The sequence below is a fragment of the Pseudopipra pipra genome, chromosome W (genome assembly GCF_036250125.1).
Source record: "Pseudopipra pipra isolate bDixPip1 chromosome W, bDixPip1.hap1, whole genome shotgun sequence".
In the NCBI taxonomy this organism is placed as follows: domain Eukaryota; kingdom Metazoa; phylum Chordata; class Aves; order Passeriformes; family Pipridae; genus Pseudopipra; species Pseudopipra pipra.
In genome coordinates, this window is record NC_087580.1 from 26392580 (window position 1) to 26411209 (window position 18630).

The 18630-nt window shown below is 57.0% G+C and overlaps 1 pseudogene; it reads left to right on the forward strand.

The window, feature by feature from the left end:
- The window catches only part of LOC135405598 (zinc finger protein 850-like), a 598288-nt pseudogene that overhangs the window by 67134 nt on the left and 512524 nt on the right, over positions 1 to 18630 (forward strand).

Genomic DNA, 18630 nt, shown 5'->3' on the forward strand with positions numbered 1-18630 from the left:
GTGCTCCGTCCACTGGGCACCCAGGGCTGGCCCTGCCTGCTCCTGGAGCCCAGGCCTGGGCTGTGTTCTCTGGCCTCTCCCGCACACCCTCAGCTCTGAGCACGCTCGCTCTTTGCCAGATGCAGGCCAGGAGCGGACAGAAGAGCAGCTCCGTGCCCGTGGCCGCTTCCGCAGGGCAGCACAGGTACCTGCAGCCATCCCCGCCTGGGCTGGGCCTGCTCTCACTGCTCAGCCCAGCACCGCTGTCGCAGCCCTCCAGGGGACATCCCTCTCTCTTCCTTGCCTTTCTCCTGTAGCTGGTTTGCAGATTCATCAGGTGCATTTGGCATGAAGAGGCCACTTTCATGGCCACTGGGGACATGGCAAACCTCTTCAATGCCCAGACCAGCGCTGCCCTGCTGGATATGCTGGTGGAGAACGGTGTCTACAAAGCAAAGCAAGTAAGCAGCCTGTGGCCAGGGCTCCAGTCCCCCAGGGATGCTGTGGCCCCTCACGTCGGCTGCTCTGGGTCCCCTCAGCCTTTGAGACTAGCAGAGTGTGGTGGCAAGGGGAGCACTTCTTGGGGGAAACTGGGCAAGTTACTGGCTCTGGCAGCTCTCCAACTGTCCCCCATGTCCCCTCCAGGTGCCGGCCATAGTCAGGTGCATCCATCAGTGGCTCACATCCAATGTGTCTGATGAGCACAGGCTGGAAAAGACTCTGGTCCTGCTGACCAAGGCACACCCCATGGATGTTGCAGTGACCCTACTGCGCTCTGCCCCAGCCTGTGACAGGTATGGGGCCCACCTGCCTTGAAGGCTCACCTGCCTTTAGACCCCATCCCCCTGGACAGCCTGTCCCAAATGGGGTGCCAGAGACATGGAGACTTCCAGGACACTCCAGCTCCTCTCTTTGCCAACTTTGGCATGTCAGCCTCCAATCCTGAGACCAGCCTGCCTCCCTGCCCCACAAGGCACCGTGGCTCTGTCACCTGGGCCCTGCAGCTGCCCAGGCCACAGCGCTGTGTCCCAGACCCCCCTGAGCCAGAGTTGTGACTCCACAGAGCTGCTCGCACCATGTGGAAGACGCTCATCTCCTCCAGATGGACTAAGGAGCCGGTGCTGCAGATCCTCTTCCGTGTGCTGGAATACTGGCCAGCGCACAGGAGACGCACCTCTGATGGGGATGAGAGGGATGTCTTTGCCCTGGCTGTGAGTTTCTTGAGCTGGCCTCTGCTCGCCCCCAGGTTGCCTCTGGGATGCCTTTCCATCCTCCCTCACCACTGCTTCTCCCTGCCCCAGGCACTGGGCTGCAAGCCTAGCTTAGGGGCAGGTTCAGGGACACCAGACTGGGGGATCCCCCTGTGTCTCCTCTGGCCTGTCCCTGCCACGCTTGGGCCCTGCCACATGGACATCTGGGCCCTGAGAGCCGTCTCTGGGTGCTTTGTCTTTGGCAGGCAACTGTGGCACTCTGGGAGATCATCCAGCTGTCCCACTCCTGGTGCCCAAGTGCAGTGAAGGACAATTTCCCGCGCCTCCTTCTGACTCTGCTCTTCCAAGTTTTCATCAGCACAGAGGAGATGTCAGAGGAGGTCGAGACCTTCTGGAGGCGATGCCGGGAGCAGCGCAGCCTTCCCCCCAACCCCAACAGGTGCTCCATCCCAGTCCCCTCTCCCTGCCACGCCCTCGGGGCTGGGGCCAGGGCTCTGTGCCTGACCTGGGCTGTGCTCTGCACACAGGTTTGCAGTGCAGACTGTTAAAGCCCTGCTGCGCCAGCTGCTGGATGAGGACGTGTTGATGGCGATCGGTCGCAAGAGTGGCTGGGACATGCTCCTCAAGGCTGACAGCCACCACTATGCAGTGGGTCTGCTGGCCAGGTGAGAGCCCTTTCTCCCCACTGCCCCACACCCCCACAGGTCATTTCTGCCCTGTGCACAGGCCACCCCTCACAGTGCCTGTGTGCTGGGGCCAGAGGGCCTTGGGAGCCAGGGATGGCTGAGCAGAGTGGAAAAGGCGGAGAGGGGCGGCTGCACAGGAGGAGCCACCTCCCAAAGTGCCCACGTCCTCTCCTGGGCTGGTGGCCAAAGACCAGGCCTGTGTGAGTCAGTCCCAGGAGAGCTTTGCCCACCTGGCTCAGGGTCTCTGGCACCTTTATTCCCCCTTGCAGGGAGCTGTGCCATGTATCCCGCTCCTTCTGCCGCAGCATCGCCGTCAGCCTGCTCCCGCGGCTCAGCAGGGGAGAGCCCCTGTGGGAACTGCCTGCCCTGGCGTTCCTGGTGGAGGTGAGCCTGATGGCGAGCGCTGCCTGGCCCAGCTGCCTCCCCCTCTCTGCCCTCTCACAGCCGCAGCCGCCCGGGACGGTGCCTGCACCCTGTGCTGCTGCCTGGGCCCAGCCCCGGCAGCCGGGCACCCCGTCACTGCTCCCTGCCTTTCAGGTCCTGCACTGCCTGAACCCCAGACAATTTGGGCCCAGCATCCTGCAGATTATTTCCAGGCACCTGCGCAGTCAGTGCCCGGAGAGGCGTCGCCTGGCGCTCCGAGGCCTGGTGGTGCTCAGCAAGGCTCCCTCAATGGTGAGCAGGGGGCAAGGGCTGAAGCTGGGCCGGCAGCGTGCGGCTGTGCAAGGCAGTAGCTTGGCCTTGGCTGGCCTTTGGCAGCTGTGGCAGCTGCTCCCAGCTCTCCTCCTCCCCGTTCAGCTGCCCGACTCCTTTGGGACGCGCCTTTGGCCTCTGGGCCCCGCGGCAGCAGCGTGGGGCTGCACCACAGCATTGTGTTCCACACAGGCTATGAGCATGCGGAGCCTGAGTGAAAGCCTCCTGGAGCTACTGCAGGATGCAGACACGGACGCAGTTCAGATGACCCTCTCCGCATTCATCAACATTCTGCGCTTCCAAATGGTCAAAATATCCAGCCCAATAGCCCTTAAGTTGCTTGAGGCACTGCGACCACTCTTTGACAACGTAAGGCTCTGTGCCCCTCATCGTGGGCACTGAGTGCTGCCAGGAAACTTTGGGCCCAGTGTCTTTTCAGGCCTGTGCCCCGGTGGGCCTGGAGAAGCCAGTGCTGAGGTCTTTTCCTCTTCCTTTGCACCAGGAGCACAGCCAGCTGCAGCAGCTCTCCATGCTCCTCTTCCAGGAGCTGATGGAGGCGACAGAGAGGAGCAGGAGCCTAAAGCCACACGTGTACCTGAGTCTGGTGCCATTCTACTTCAACTGGCACAATGAGAACAAGCGTGTGGCAGAGGTGAGGACTCGTGGGCTCTGGTGTCCCCATGGCAGGAGGCTGCTGTGCCTCCTGCCCTGGCCCATGGTCGCCTGCAGCCTCCTCCTGGCCTTGGTGCAGGGATGCGGGTGCTGTGCCCTGGGCTGCGGTGCCATGGCCCGCTCTCTGTTGCTGTGCAGGCCTCTTGGAGAGCACTGTTTGGTGCAGCCAGGTTCCTGAAGTGGTGGGATCTCGAGGACTTGGTGACCATGGAGGAGCCATGGAGGTTTCCCGAGTGCCTGGTAAGGACGGCCCCAAAGCCCCAGCCCCTGATGCCCAATGTGTGGGGCTGGCAGGGTGCCTGTGTCCACTGCTGCACCCACAGACACCAGCCTGTGCCCCACACACTGCTCCCTTCCCTGGGGCGTGCGGGCTCTTTTCCAGGCTCCCTTGCCCCCGCAGCCAGGCTGCCATGGAGCCTCGGCCCAGCTGGGCTGTGGGGCAGGGCCGCCCCACGGCTCCCCAGGAGCACCCAGCCCTCTGCTCCCCCCAAAGCCCGGCCCCAGCAGCTGCTGGCCAGGCCTCAGGGCTCTGTGGGCAGGGGAGCCCCGTGCTGGGGGCAGGGAGTGCCCGGCCAAGGGGCAGAGCCTGAGCCGAGCCTTCCCTCCATGCCCTGGCGCTCTTTGCAGCTGGAAAAGGACAGGAGCCGAGTGGGCCAGTACGTGCGCCAGGCCCTGCCGTTCCTGGAGAGCCCAGAGGAGCCCCTGCGAAAGCTGGCCATCAAGTTTCTGGGTGAGCCACAAGGCCGGGGTCCCTCCCCACCCCGCTGCAGCTCGGCCCCAGCCCCGGCTGCTGCAGCGGCAGCAGGATGCGGCCCAGGGCATGTGGAGCCCCGAGTGGCCCCGAGCGCCTGCTGCCGCCCTGTGCCAGCCCAGCCCTGGGGCGTCCCCATGCGGGAAGGCCCCGGGCTCAGCCCTGCCAGGGCAGGAGGCCGTGTGGCCGGGCTGGCAGCGCCGCTGCGGGGGACCTGTGCCTCTGGGGCCTGACAGGCTCTGTGTTCCCAGGGATCGCCGCCAGGTCCATGAAGCAGGAGCAGCCAGAGCTGCAGCTCATCTGCCAAGGTGAGTGAGGGCACCTTCCAGCTGATCCCCTTGGGCCCTGCTCCCTCCTGGCCATGGCAAGAGCTGGCTGGGATGGCCCTGGCAGGAGGGGCTCCTCACGTCCCCACACCCCTGGCCTCTCACCTTGGCTCTCTTCCTTTCTCTTTCAGCCCTTCAAGACATCACTGATGACAGCCCTGCCGTCTCAAACCTGGCCCAGGAAACGCTCCACATCATCAGAGCTGTACGGAGAACTTCATTCTTCCCATTCTGGTAGTCTCCGTTGCTGCCTCTTCCAGCCCGTAGAGGCATGACAGAAGACATCAGACTCGCCATGGCAGGCCTGGCAATTCAACACTGCTACGTGCCAAGAGCTGTCCAGATGGCTCCCTACTGCAGATTCCAGCAGCTCCAAGACTGGCTGTGCAGGGCGTGGAAGACCCGACCTTTTCCGCAGGGCAGTGTCCTGTGCTGCTGCAGCTCTGTGGAGAACTGATGCAGGAAGCTCCATCTCCTGGGGCCACCTGAGCCTGTGGGGAAGATGCCTCTTCCCTGCAAGCACCTCCTTTGAGCCCAGCATGGGAATATTACATCCATGTTATCACATACAGAAGCCCAGGAGTTTTTTGTGGTGCCCAGTGTGCACAGGGTCTTGGGGAAGAGGGGAAAAAGGCTCCTTGTGCTCAGCAACACTTGCCCCGCTGTGCAGCGTGCCAGCAAAAGCAAGCAGAAGCCCCTTGGCTTTTGGTGGTTCTGCTGGAGCCTCAACATTTCCAGAAATGGAGGGCCAAAGGCTGGAGCTGTGGGGATCCCTGAGCACCTTGTCCTTGGAGATGGCCACAAGCCCTCCCCAGCCAGGAAACAGCGTCTGTGTCCTGCCAGTGTGTTACTGGCTGGATTGCTCCGGGCTCCCAAGTGCCTCTGGAGCGTCTCCTCTGGAGCTCCTTCAGGGCTGCGCCGCTGCCGGGCAGGTTGGCAGGGCTGGGGGAGACCCGCAGGGGAGGGGGCGCTGGGAGGCCAGGAAGGGCTGAGGTGCTGCAGAGGCCCTGATGGGACAAGGGAGAGGGAAGCCTTGAGGGGAATCTGGGAGTGGGTGGGTGGCAGAAGGCTGCGAGGGGACAGACTGAGTGCAAAGCCCCCAAACCATGGTCTGTTACTGTTCGCCCAACATCTTTAATAAGAGCATATGACAGACCCTCCCAGTAAGGGTCCTGGTCAGGCAAGACCAGGACTGGGAAATCTTTTAAGACTGCCGTGTCCCCTGCGAGTCTCGCCCCCCCCCGCACTGGCGCCCATTTGTCAGGCAAGTCAAGAGAGTGAAAGGTTAAATCTTTTTCCTTATCTGTGAGTTCTGGGTCCTCCTCGGAGTCATCTGACCGAGAAACTGGTGCTGTGGCAGCGGCACCACGGAAGCGAAGTCCACGCGAATGGGGCGTGGAGGAGGAGGCCTTTGTTTCTGGCCACGCTGCGGGCTGTGCGTTAGGTGGCCGCAGTGATGCTGGCAATGAAGGCAGCTCTGGCGGCGTGGAAGGCAACACAGGAGATTGTGGTTGGGGCAGGGCATGGGGCAGGGTCTGCGCACAAAATTTCAGCTCCTGCTGTGATAGTGGCTCAGAATCAGTTGCTGTTTCTACACGATTGTCTGTGGAGCTGGAGTGAGCTTGCAAAGCTTCATGAACTGCTCTCCATGTTGTTAATAAAAAGGTTGCTATCTTATCGTCCAGCGTGGTGCTGTCCCAGAGTCTGGCACCGATATCATCCCAAACTCTCCAGTCATATACTAAGTCACTGTTTAATGTGGGATTAGCTTTGGATGCCCACAAAAGGAGACATTCTAAATTTTCTTCCTGTACTCTTTTCTCATATTTTTTAAGGATTTCAGCAAAGGCTTTTTCGTTAAAGGGGTTCCCATTTCATTCTCAGCTGCTTCCCTTATCGTCCAGCGTAAGGTAATTGAGAGCTCTCTTGTCGCTTCCTTTCAGCGCTTTTTCCTTCCTTGTGTTCAGCTGAGCTACACCACCAGAGAAACAGCTTAGTTTCTTTCATGCCCCAACATGGGGTGCCATTTGTGGTGTATTGAGGCACAGACTCAGGGGGGTGAAGCTGAGACAAGTTTATTGGAGTCGAAGCCCTCCTTTTATAACCCAACACCAACAGATAATCATACCTTATAAGGTAAAACTTGTGACTGCAGCATTTGACTGGCTGCCAGCTGTCACGGCAGTTGAAATGGCGGTGGCAGTTGAAACAGGAGTTGAAATGGCGGTTTTAGGAGTTGCAGCTCACCCCTGTAATGAGCCGCTCCATTCTCTACAAAGGTACATTTTTTTCTAGGCCCTATTTCCCACAGTGCTGCCCTTTGCATGTCCATAAACAAAGCAGTGGCTTCTTCCCCTGGGGACTGAAAGTGTCACCTCCCCCAGACTGGGGCCTGGAATTCCAACCACATTCCTGACCTTGGGTTTGGAAACATCAGTTTGGGGGAGGGGAAAAGAAAAAAAGGTCAAGAGATTACAGCAGCAAGTAAACTGGGGCTAATTGTACCTTCATTTTCTCAAGCTGTTCTGGAGAAACAAATAAAAATAGTACTATGGGGGGGGGGGGAAAGAAGCTCAAGCCAGGTATCAGTTTACTGAATTTAATCAGGGAATACAGAAGAAGAACATGCCTGCAAACACACATCTGCACTAACTTATCAAACTGTACAGTGCAAAATCTGACCACAAGGAGTCTGTACAAAACAGTGGAAATGGAATCAGAGAGGGGAAGGAAAAAATCGTCAGCAGTGCCTGTCCCAGTCCAGGGGTATTACTGAGCAGCACCTACATTCCCATGTTGCTCTGGGCAGGTCATTTTTCATGTGTGCCAAACAGCACATCTTGAAGCTTTTTCCCACTGAAATACTAGAGACATTTCAGGGCATCTGAACAGCCAGATTCTTAAAGCACAACGACCTCAAGGCAAGGGAAGAAGTGAGATTCAGTGGCACTTGGCAGAAGCTGCCCAGTGCATTGTGTCAAATGGGTATTTACCCAAAGGAGCAACAAGCTCAAGCCATCAGTGAAAGAGCCAGATGATGAAAGGGTGTTAGCTGCTGAGAATTTCTTTGGGAAGAAGTAGACTATTAACTTGAGATAGAAATTTGCAATATACCATGGAACCTTATTCAAAGTCCAGCTGCAAAATACCTTAGTGTTAAGAGTGTGAAATAAATCCTAAAGTGTCATCAACTATGTGATTTTCTCTTTATTCCCAATCACTGATTAAAGAAACATAACTCAGATGTGATCTCACTCTGTGCTCCAGTGACATTAACATTAGAACAATATTGTCACTGTCTACTGGTCTCTTGTGCTTCTCACTGGCAGAAACTAACCCTTCTAAAGTTCCTCACCTGTTTGTACACAGTTGGACAAACTGGACCAAGTTATTCCTTGAAAGCCACCTGCTGGATTTAGCATTAATTACTCCTTGTTTTGATCTGAGGGAAAAAAGCTCACACAACACAATCTCTGAATGCTCCTTTGAACTTCCCCACGGTGTGTTCACAAAGACACAGAGCAAGGCTTTTAGCTTTTGCTGCTCCCTTCAGTTCCAGCATACAAAGAAATGTCTCTGTGAAATAACAGCAATTGCCTTTCCGTGTTACTGAACTACATTCAGTGTATCTGGTCTCAAACAAATACTCCATATTTTCTCCTTGTTTTACTTTCAAGGGTATGGTAATGGGTGTTTAGATGACTGCCTTCACTGGTACAGCATAGAAACCGTTCACATGGCTATCAATGAATAATATTCTCTTGAAAAAACACTTTTCCCAAAGCCTCTGACAAAAAGAAAGGGAAAAAAAAACCCAGACAGAAAAAGGGAGCCACAGGCACATTGTCTGTAACCAACCAAAAAGGTCTCCTCCCTAAAGATAATTCAGGCACAGCCTTCAATATGGATCTCTCACTATCACCCCAAGCTCTTTTTTAGTGGAAGTTTCTATAGGGAAGCTGAAGTGCATTCCTGTCTCAGACAGCCAAGGATAAGATGACTGAGGGAATTCAGTTGCTCTCTTTAATTAATACAGGATTATTTCCCTTCTATTTGGTGAAGCTAATAATGTGACTGGTGGAATGTCAGTAACAATTAAATCATAAACTAGTGCAGCACCAAAGGGAAAATTTACTTTAGTTATGGAGTACTACCAGCAGAAACCTTGAAAATCTTATGCATATTTAGACTGATAAAATACCACATGTACTTCATGGGATACTGCAAGCTTTCTACAATCCTTGTGACATGTCTTTACAGAGCGAGAGTGAACATTTTGAGATGATACCTTTATAAATGTGTTGCAGTTCTATTGTTTCTTGAATGTTAAGCACCACATCCTAAATGCAGGAACACATTCAAGGTCAATGTCCTATTTTAGACCTTTTCATCACCTGTGATATTGTGATAATCACACTTAAAACATTCCTCTAGAAAGAGTAAATTAGTCCTTTTCACTAGAAGGATTCTTATGATCAAAAACAAATCTGAAAGGGAACCAATTCAGATTTCTTTGTTTGTTTGTTGGTCGTTTTGGGTTTTTTTTCAGCAATGCAATAAATTGCTGTCCCGAACTGGGATGGCTTTTCTACCCAAGAATTAACAACAAAACCCCAAAGTTCTGCACTTTATTCTGCACTTATATTACCTTTTGGGTTTTGGGGGGTTTTTTTGAGGCCTCACTTATGTAAAAACACCTTCCTTAAAATGCATTTATGCTTTCTGTAAGAACCAAACCATTCCAGCTGACAAACCATTCTATCACCAATACTGCAGGGAAATGTAATATCCCGCTGAAGCAGAAGGGAAAGAAGACAACTGAGCATCAGCAGCTATTCCTAAGCAAGATTAGGGGTTTAGCTCCATCTAACTGAGGGATGAGATGTGTCCCTCAAAATGGGTCTCTTCCCACTCTCCCACCAGCCCTTCTACCCGACTGCAAGCTCAAAGTTCTAAAAAGAGAAGAAGAAGCTGGAGTGTCAATATTTCCCCAGTGCAAACCCCAATAATCTTTGCTGGGAGCTGACAGGAATTGCTGTTCCACTGCCCTGGGATATCCTGGCTTGAGGCGAGAGCGCAGCCCCGCCCAGAGCCCCCAACCCCTCTGAGAGCTTTTGTAGCGTCTGTTTGTCCATGTCCCTGTGGCAGAGGCTCCCCCGACATCTGCCCTGGAGCTGGTCCAGCTGCTGGACCAAACAAGGCATTGTCCAGCCTGCCTTCCCCCAGCCCCGACCGCCCCAGCCCATCTTCCATCGCTCTGCTTCCTTTTCCTGCCCCTGCTCCCCCTCCGCTCCCTTCCCTCTGGCATTTTTATTAGGAATGTTCTTGCTGTTCTCACTGTCCAAGCATAAGCTGATCCCCAGGGGAGCCTGTGGAATGTAACCCCTCAAGCACTAAATTCCTTCCCCTGTGCCAAAGACACGGGTTTGTTGTTGCTGCCCCTCCCGCCGAGCACCAGCTCCATCTCCTGCTCCTGCCCAGCAGCTTTCCAGAAATCCAGGGCTAGGTGTGGATTGAAGGCTGTGGCAAGGGACAGGATAAAGTTGCTTGGCTTCCACCCTTGGTGTCTCAGTGTTTGTGATCTTGGGAATCCTCACAAACCTGGAACAATGGTAGATTATCTGTTTTTGTAAGATATGTACCTAGAGATTGTTTTGGTAAGTGTTTATATTTTCCTTGAAAGTACAACTGATTGAAAGTAGAACTGATAAAAAATAGTGTATAAAAACCAAGTAAAAAGGGAAAAAAAAAGAAAAAGAAAAAGAAAAACAAAGAAAGGAAAGGAAAAAAAAGAAAAAGGAGAAAAAAGAGAAAACAAGAAAGAAAAAACAGGAAAAAATTTGAAAAAAAAAAACAAAGAAAAAAGGAAGAACGAGAAAGGAAAAAAAGAAAAAGGAAAGAAGAAAGAAAAAAGAAAGAAAAGAAAGAAATAAAAAAGAGAAAATAAAAGAAGACAGAAAAACTAAATCCCAACAAGTCCGGTCCTCCCCCACCGCAGGGAATACAACTCCCACAATGCACCGCGCAGGTGGGGGCGTGGCGAAGGGCGGGCAGGGGCCGTGGCCGCGCGCTGATTGGCTGAGGGGCGGGTCTGTAAAGGCGGAGGGCGCGCGGAGCGAGCGCCATTTTGTCCTCGTGGTCGGGAGTGAGGAGGACTCGCCTGCGGCCGCTGCACTTCGCTGGGTGAGTTGGCGGGGGGGCGGCGAGAGCGAGGTCTGGGGATCCCCTCGGGGGCTGCGGGGAGCGCGGCTGTGGGTGGAAAGGCTGGAGGGCTCGGGAGGGTTTAGTGGGGGGGTTCGGGGGTTCCCGGGGACGTTTTGAGGGGTCCCTGAAAGGACTCAGGGGGGAGGTTGAAGGTCCCTTAAAGGTTTTGGGGGGCTCTGATGGGGGTTTCGTTTTCTGAGAAGATTTGGGGTGTCCCAGGTGGGCTTTTGGGCTCTCTGGGGAGGTTTGGGGTTCCTGGGAGGCTTTGCGGGGACCTTCGAGGCAGTTTTGGGGTCTCTAGGGGGTTTAAGGTGTCCCAGACGGTTTGGAGGGCCCGTGGGGGGGATTGGGGGTCCCTGAATGGGCTTGGGGAGTCTCAGGTGGGTTTTGTGGGTCACTGAGAGGGTTTAGGGGGTGCTGGGGAGGGATGAGGGGCCTTTGAGGAGGTTTCGATGGGTCGAGGGGGGGATTTCAGGGGTTTTGAGGGGATTTTAGGGGGTCCCCTAAAGCCCAGCAGTGGGGTTCAAGGGATCCCCCAGGGGAGGGGTCCTAGGGATGCCCCCCAAAATCTGGGGGGGACATGTGCCACATCTGGGTAAAGGGGATCCCAGTGCCCCCAGTATATCCCAATGACCTCCCAGTTACCCCCAGTATGGCCCAGTAACCCCCTCAGTGACCAGCCAGTGTGTCCCAGTGACCTCCCACTGCCCCCCAGTATGGCCCAGTGATCCTGCAGTGAGCACCCAGTAACCCCCAGTATGGCCCAGTAACCTCCCAGTGCCCCCCCCCCCCGTGTCTTGGTATCCACCAGTAACTCCCCAGTTCTCTGCCAATGCCCCCAGTGTGCCCCAGTTCCCCCCCAGTCCTTTCCATTGCCCTCCCAGTGTCCCTCAGTAACTCCCCATTCCCTCCCAATGCTCTCTGGTTCCCCCCAGTGTGTCCCAGTATCCCCCAGTAATCCCCCAGTGCCCCCCAAAGCCCTCCCAGTGCCCCCCAAAGCCCCCCCACTGTCCCCAACGTGTTCCCAGATGCCCTTGGCCTTTCTGTGAGCGTGGCAGGGATGGGGGATGTTTTTGGTGTCAGAGGGTCCAGGGGGGCTCTTGGGGTGAGATGGAGGGTTGGGAACATCAGGGATGGGGTTTGGGGACAGTGGGGTGGGGTAAGGGGACAGTGGAATTGGGGTAATTATGGCCATGGAGGGGCCCTGGGGATATTGGAGACACCAGGGGGGTCTCAGGGTGTTAAGGGGAGAATTAGGGACACCAAGAGGATCTTGGGAACCCCAAGGGGGTATCAGGACTCACCTGCTCATGGTGCTGCCCCTCCTTATTCCCCCAGACATCATTAACCCCTCACAAATGTCTCCCAACCCCCATTTTCCTTTTAATCCCCTCTCCCTACAGATCCTTTTGACCTCCCAAGACCCCTTTTAACTCCCCTAAATGCACCCAAAGCACCCCAAAACCCCCAAATTCTAATCCAACCCCCCCCCTCAGATCCCCCTAAATCTCTGCTAGCCCCCACCCTTAAATCCCTTCCAACCACCCCAAAGAGGGATCATCCGGCACCCTGGGACAGGAACACAGTGGGCTGTACTGGGGGCACTGGGCTGTACTGGGAGGGCACTGGGGGGGGCTCAGGTGTCCCAGGACAATGTGGCCCAAGTCCAGGAGAGATCTGGGGAGCAGTGAGGAGGTACTGGTCTGTACTGTTTGTCCTGGTCTGTACCCCCAATCCCCAAAGCCCCTCCCCAGCTCCCCCAGGACCCTCCCGCACCCCAAAGCCCCCCAGGCCCCTGACTTGGTCCTGCTGCCCCTTGAGCATCTGCAGCTGCTGCAGAACCAGGCATTTCATCAGCAAATGTGCAGGTGACACCAAGCTGGGGGTGTGTTGATGTGCTGGAAGGCAGGAGGGCTCTGCAGAGGGACCTGGCCCAGCTGGATCCATGGGCTGATTGCAAGGGGATGAGGTTCCAGCAGGCCAAGGGCCGGGTCCTGCCCTTTGGGCACAAGAAGCCCCGTCAGCCCCCCGGGCTGGGGCCAGAGTGTCTGGAGAGCAGGCAGGCAGAAAGGGAGCTGGGAGTGGGGATGGACAGGAAGCTGAAGAGGAAGCAGAGTGTGGCCAGGTGGCCAAGAGGGCCAATGGCTGGTGGCCTGTGTGAGGAAGAGTGTGTCAGCAGGAGCAGGGAAGTGATTGTTGGGCTGGAGTGAGCACTGGTGAGGCCACCCCTGGAGTGCTGTGTCCAGCTCTGGGCCCCTGAGTTGAGGAAGGCCCTGGAGGGGCTGGAGCAGGTGCAGAGAAGAGCAGCGAGGCTGGGGAAGGGAGTGGAGCACAAGTGGTGTGAGGAGAGGCTGAGGGAGCTGGGGGTGTTGAGGCTGGAGAAGAGGAGGCTCAGGGGAGACCTCCTGACTGTCTGCAAGTCCCTGCCAGGAGGTTGGAGCCAGGTGGGGGTGGGGCTGTTCTGGCAGAAACTGCCCAGGGCTGGGTCTTCAGCCGGGGGTGTTGGTACCAGGCAGTGCTGGGGCCAAGCAGAGCACGAGGCCTCTTGCAGAGCCCTGGAGCAGCCTCCCACTTGCCAGCCCTGCCCTGTTGGGGTGACACTGTCCCTTCCCTACAGGACACTCTCCCCGAAATCTTTGGGGGGCCCTTTTGTATATATTCTTGGTTACTGATTCTTGCTGGGGAGCTGAGGGAGCCTCTGCAACCCCGTCTATGGGGCACAATCTCCTCTCCAGATCTTGACTCACTGCAGACTTTGCAGGGAAATCTGTGCTGGCAGCCCGAGTATGTCCCGAACCTCTGCACTCCCCCAGGATATTTGGGACAGGTTTCACCTTCCTGGGCACCCGTGGGATCGGGGGGACGATTGTTCTCCTGCTGTTGCTGCTCCACCTCTGTCCCTGCCCTTCCTGCCGCTGTCGGGTGAGCGGAGCGGCCACGATGGGAAAGGGGCGAGAGAAGCAAAAAGAGCGGGTGGGACCCCCAAAGGGAGCGTGAGGGGCGGTGGGTCACCCCCAAAGGGAGCTGGGGGGAGTTGGGGTTTGGGGGGCGGGTGGGAAAGGGGTGGGAGAGGGCGCTAAGGGGAGTGGGGAGAGCGGGAGCGGGGTTGTCATGGGGGAGCCTCGGTGTCCCCATACCTTGATCCCTGGAGAGTGGGGGAGGCTGGAGAGAGGGGGAGCTGAGAGAGCCCCGAGAGCCTGGAGAGGAAGCGCAGAGAAGGGGAAGCCTGGACAGTGGGGACCCCTGGGATCCCCGGGACAACAGAGTGGAGAACCTGGCGAGGGGGAATGTCTGAGAACGCAGTACCCTGAAGGTGACAGTCAGAGGAGAAGGGACCCCTGGGACCCCCAACACTCCCAGCATCCCTAAGTGGGACCCCCAGCATTGCAGAGAGGGGAGACCCTCCAAAGCCAAGACGGGAGAGACCAGAGAAGGGGGAACTCCTGTGAGAGTATTTTTGGCTGAATCTTGATATTTTATAGTATTTTTTAGCTGAATCTCAAATTTTTGCAGTTTGTGGGGAGTTCATCTCACTATTTCTGAGGGTTTTTTTTTTCCTGAATCTTGTTGGTTTGGGTTTTTCTGGGCTGAATCTTGGTGTTTGGGCGGTTTTTATGGACACAGGATGCCCGGTGAGTTCTAGAGATGGACTTGGGCAGGAGGAACCCCCAGGCCAATGCGCTCAGCCCTTGTTTTCCCCCCCATCAGGATTTGTCCTTCCCAAAGCTTGGGCGGATGGAGGAGGAGGCTGCGAGGAAGAGGAAGATGCCTTGGGCCCCCCAGGCAGGTGAGGAGGAAGTCAGTGTCCCTTTGGGCGGGTGTTGTGCTGGCTCTGTCAGCCGAGCATGGCCCCGGCTGCAGGACAACCCCGCTGGCGCCGCCGTCCTGCCGGGGCCGGAGTTGGGGGGATGTCCTTGGCCTTCCCTGTGGGCCGGAGGCAAATCCCCTCCCTGTCCTTCTTGCTTCCTGCCCCAGGCCCCGAGCTGAGGACGGAGAGCCCGGAGGACAAATCCCCCCGTGAGACCCTGGTGGGAGAGGCCGTTTTGAAGGGCTCCCCGGCGCAGGAAGGCAGCGGGGAGGAAAAGGGCCGGAGATCCCCCCGCAGGAGGGGCTCCAAAGCCATCCCAGGGTGCTCTGAGGAGGAAAGAGCCAGCCTGTGCCGGGAAGGCGACCAGAGCTTGAGCCAGAGCTCCAACCTGGTGGTCCCTGATCAGCCTCCCAGGAGGGAGAAGCACTTCAGGTGCTTGGAATGTGGGAAGAGCTTCAGTCGGAGCTTCAGCCTACGCCGCCACCAGTATATCCACACTGGGGCACATCCTTACATGTGTGGGGAATGTGGGAAGAGCTTCAGCCAGAGCTATGACCTCCGCATCCACCAGCTCATCCACACTGGGGAACGGCCCTATTTGTGTTCAGAATGTGGAAAGAGCTTCAGGGACACCTCCACCCTCTGCACCCACCAGCGCATCCACACCGGGGAACGACCCTACAAGTGCTTGGAATGTGGGAAGAGGTTTCAGACCAGCTCCAATCTCTTCCAGCACCAGCGGACGCACACGGATGAGAGGCCCTTCCGCTGCACCGACTGCGGGAAGGGCTTCAACCGGAACTCCACCCTCGTCAGGCACCGGCGCATCCACACCAGGGAGGGGCCTTACAAGTGTGGGGAGTGTGGGAAGAGCTTCACCCACAGCTTTGCCTTGACCAGACACCAGCGGACTCACCAATAAGAGAAGCCCTACCAGTACCCCGACTGCGGGAAGAGCTTCGGCCGCTGCTTCCACCCCGAATGAAGCCCCTGATGTTGAGGCAACCCCTGGAGTCCAGTGACTGTCAGTCCATCCCTTTCGACCACAAAAGGCCAGTCCCCTTTCCCAGGGGCAACTTCTTCCAATAGAACCTTTCTTGGGGGGTGTGGAGATTTCTGCCTTGGTCGGGGAGACCTTCCAGGTCTCTCCTGGAGGCTGAGAGCAGAGATCTCCCCACGAGTGTTGGTCTGGGGGAGTTCCATCCATCCCTAATTAAGAATTACTGCTTTTGTGCCAGCTTGAGTAGAATTGCTTCAACAATTGCTTTACTGTAGAGCACTGTCCTATCTTATCCTGTACTCCTGGTAGTTTTAGTGTTTGTATTGTGCAGTAAATAATTGTGATGAAGATCTTTTGTCTGATCATTTGGAACCCTAAATAAATTGATTTCTGTCAATAGATCTGATTTACCATCATTAAAACCTGCGGGACAAAAGTTCAGTCACACCTCTCCCATTCCTCTAAACTTAAAATGTTTGCAAGATTCAAGGCTGATAGTGGATCCAGGAGCCCCCAGCACCCCACAGTAAATTGGGAACTCAGATGAACCACTATGTTTTTCAAAACCTGGTGCCCAAAAACCTCCATGGGATTGTCAGACCCACCACATTCCCCCCCCTTTTCCACCCTTCTCCCTCTTCCTTCCACTTTTCCATGGTCCCCTCAATCCCCAGACCAACCAGGATCACTTTTGGGGTCCCAATCCCTACTTTTTTCCCCCCTCTTTTACCCCTTCCATATCATCCCCCACTCCCCAGCCCCCTCATGCTCAGTTTGGGGGTCCCACCCTCCCCTCTCCCCACTCTCATGACCTCTCTTACCCTTTCCCATCATCCCCCAAACCTCGAGCCCCTCCCCCCTCCACCTTTGGGGGGTCCCACTCCCCTCCCACTCAGTTTGGGGTCCCACCACCCCTTTATCCCCTCTGACCCCCCTTTTCCCACTGACTGCCCCCTTCCCGCCACCTGCTCACCCGAGAGCTCCTCGCCCGCAGCCGGGGGGGCTCCCAGCACCACCAGTGCCCAGAGAAGTCCCCCCAGAGAAGGGGTTGGGTGGGGTCCTGGGTGGGCTTTGAGTATGTTTAGGCAGTCCTCCAGAGCCTGTGTGGAGGTTTAGGGTGTTCCCAGCACCTTTCAAAGTGTACTGGGTGCCTTATTGAGGGGCAGGTGCCATCCCAGAGCCCCCCCAGAGCGGGCTGACAGGGGGGAACACAGGAGGGTCCCCATTCCGGATCCATCCCGGGGCCTGTTCTGCCCCACCCAAACTCGGCTCCACCCCTTGGGATTCCCCCAAGCCCCTTCCCCACTGCCCCCCAATAACCGGGACTGGGGAGAACTGGGAAGCTTTCCTGGGATCAGGAGTGGCAGCAGGGGAGGGGGGGACACACGACCCCCCCAAAATCCTCACAGGGACAGGAGGGGTCCAGGCTGGGTCCGAGGTCCCGGGGAGGGGCTGCGGCCGCCGCCGGCTCAGGAGCTCTGTGGGGAGAGAAAAGGGGGTGACACCGGGGTGGGGGGTCCCCGGGGGGGCACAGACGCTCTGGGGGGACACACGACCCCCTGGGACCCCCCTCACCTTCTGGCGCAGGTAGAAGCCGAGCCCCAGCGCCAGGGAGACGAAGGCCAAGAGGAAGCCCCCGGCCCCTCCTTGGCAGCAATTGCTCAGGCTGATGGAGCCCGGCAGGGCCGGGGCCGCCGGCGGTGTCCGATCCCGGCAGGAAGCGGGGAGGGCCCCGGGGAGCGGCGGCGGCGGGCGGGGCCCTGGGGGAGCCGCCCCGAGGGGTCCCCGCCGCCCGTGGCACTGAAGGAGCCGCCCCGGGACGGGCCCTGGCGGGGGTCGCCAGAGAGGGGGGGCGAGCTCGGAACGGAATCAGCTCCGGAGAATAAACCAAGGAAAACCAAAGGGCCGCGCCGGGGGAGTCTCCGCCGCCCCGGAGCTAAAAGAGCTGCCCCGCGGGACGGGCGAGGAGGGGCGGCGGTGAAACAGTCGCCCGGGGTGTGGCGAGGGAGGCGGGAATGGGATAAAAGAGAGAGAATAGAGAGAGAAATCACTTTGTTTCCCCCCTCCCTCCCCACCCCAGCTCCCTTTTGTATACAGATAAAACCAGAGATCAGCATGTGCTTCTATTCCCCCTTTTCCCCTCAGGGGAACAAAAAACAAAAAAGAAAACCTTGGGAAAGAGGGGGGAAAGCCAACATTGGAAAACTATCTTGTCTGAGATAAGGTGTGCTGCCAAAGGAAATGCTGACTCCAGAGGTGCCCTCGGTGGGGCAGAGCCCCCACCCTGCCCACTCACACACTTCAGCTCAACACTGGGGTTTTCCCCTCCCTGGCACTGCCCAGTCCAGCCCCTCCCTGGTCCCCCCATCTCCCTGCCCCTGCCCCAGCCCAGCAGAGCAGCACACTCAGGGCTGGCCCTGCAGCAGGACATGGAGGCCATGGAGCTCAGGGACAGGCCCTCTGGGTCTGCAATGCTCAGCACATCATCAGCTCAGGCAGCTCCTGCAGCCCCAGGGCCAGCCCCGCTCCCCAGCACAGCAGCAGAGAATCGGCCCCGGGCTCCTCAGGCCCCATTTGCCATCTCCAGGGGCACTGGCCACCACCAGCACCAGCTGGAGCAGCCTCAGCCCCTCCAGCCCCCACAGTGAGACCCTGAGGGCAGCACAGGGACTCCAGGGAGAAACCAGCAAGGCAAGGACCCTCTGGAGAGTCTGCTCCTTGGCCGCCTTCTTGAGAGCCCTTGAGAAGAAGAGCTGAGGCTTCAGGCTGTGCCCGGAGCAAATGGAGCCCCTTGTGTGGTGGAAAGAGTGCAGTGGAGCCCAGCTCATGCCAGCAGTGCCATGGCCACAGGACTGACCCAGCCCAGCCCAGGGACCAAGGCCCAGAGCACTGAGGCCTCAGCCGAGGCCCAGAAGGGGAGGGTGGCAGGAGAAAAAGAGCAGCTCTCAACAGGCCAAATGCTGCTGCTCCCTGGCACTGCTGCTCTGCTGGGACTCTCTTTCCCTGCCCCTCTGCACACAGGTACTGCCCTGCCAGACTCATCAGAGGTCTCAGAAGATTGAACTCACAAAAACAAGTCACTGAAGGATCCCTGACTTTGTTTCAATGCATTCCTCATTTACACAGGCTCTGAGTTAAATTCAAGATGTAGACAGTGTCCCAGACATGGGATGAATAATCAGTATTCACTGTACACAACTTTATCCCAGGAGAAAACCCACATGAAACCCCTAACCCAGCACCACAAAACCCTGAGCAGGCAGGCTGGAACAAGGAGTCCCATTCTGAATGCTATGGAAG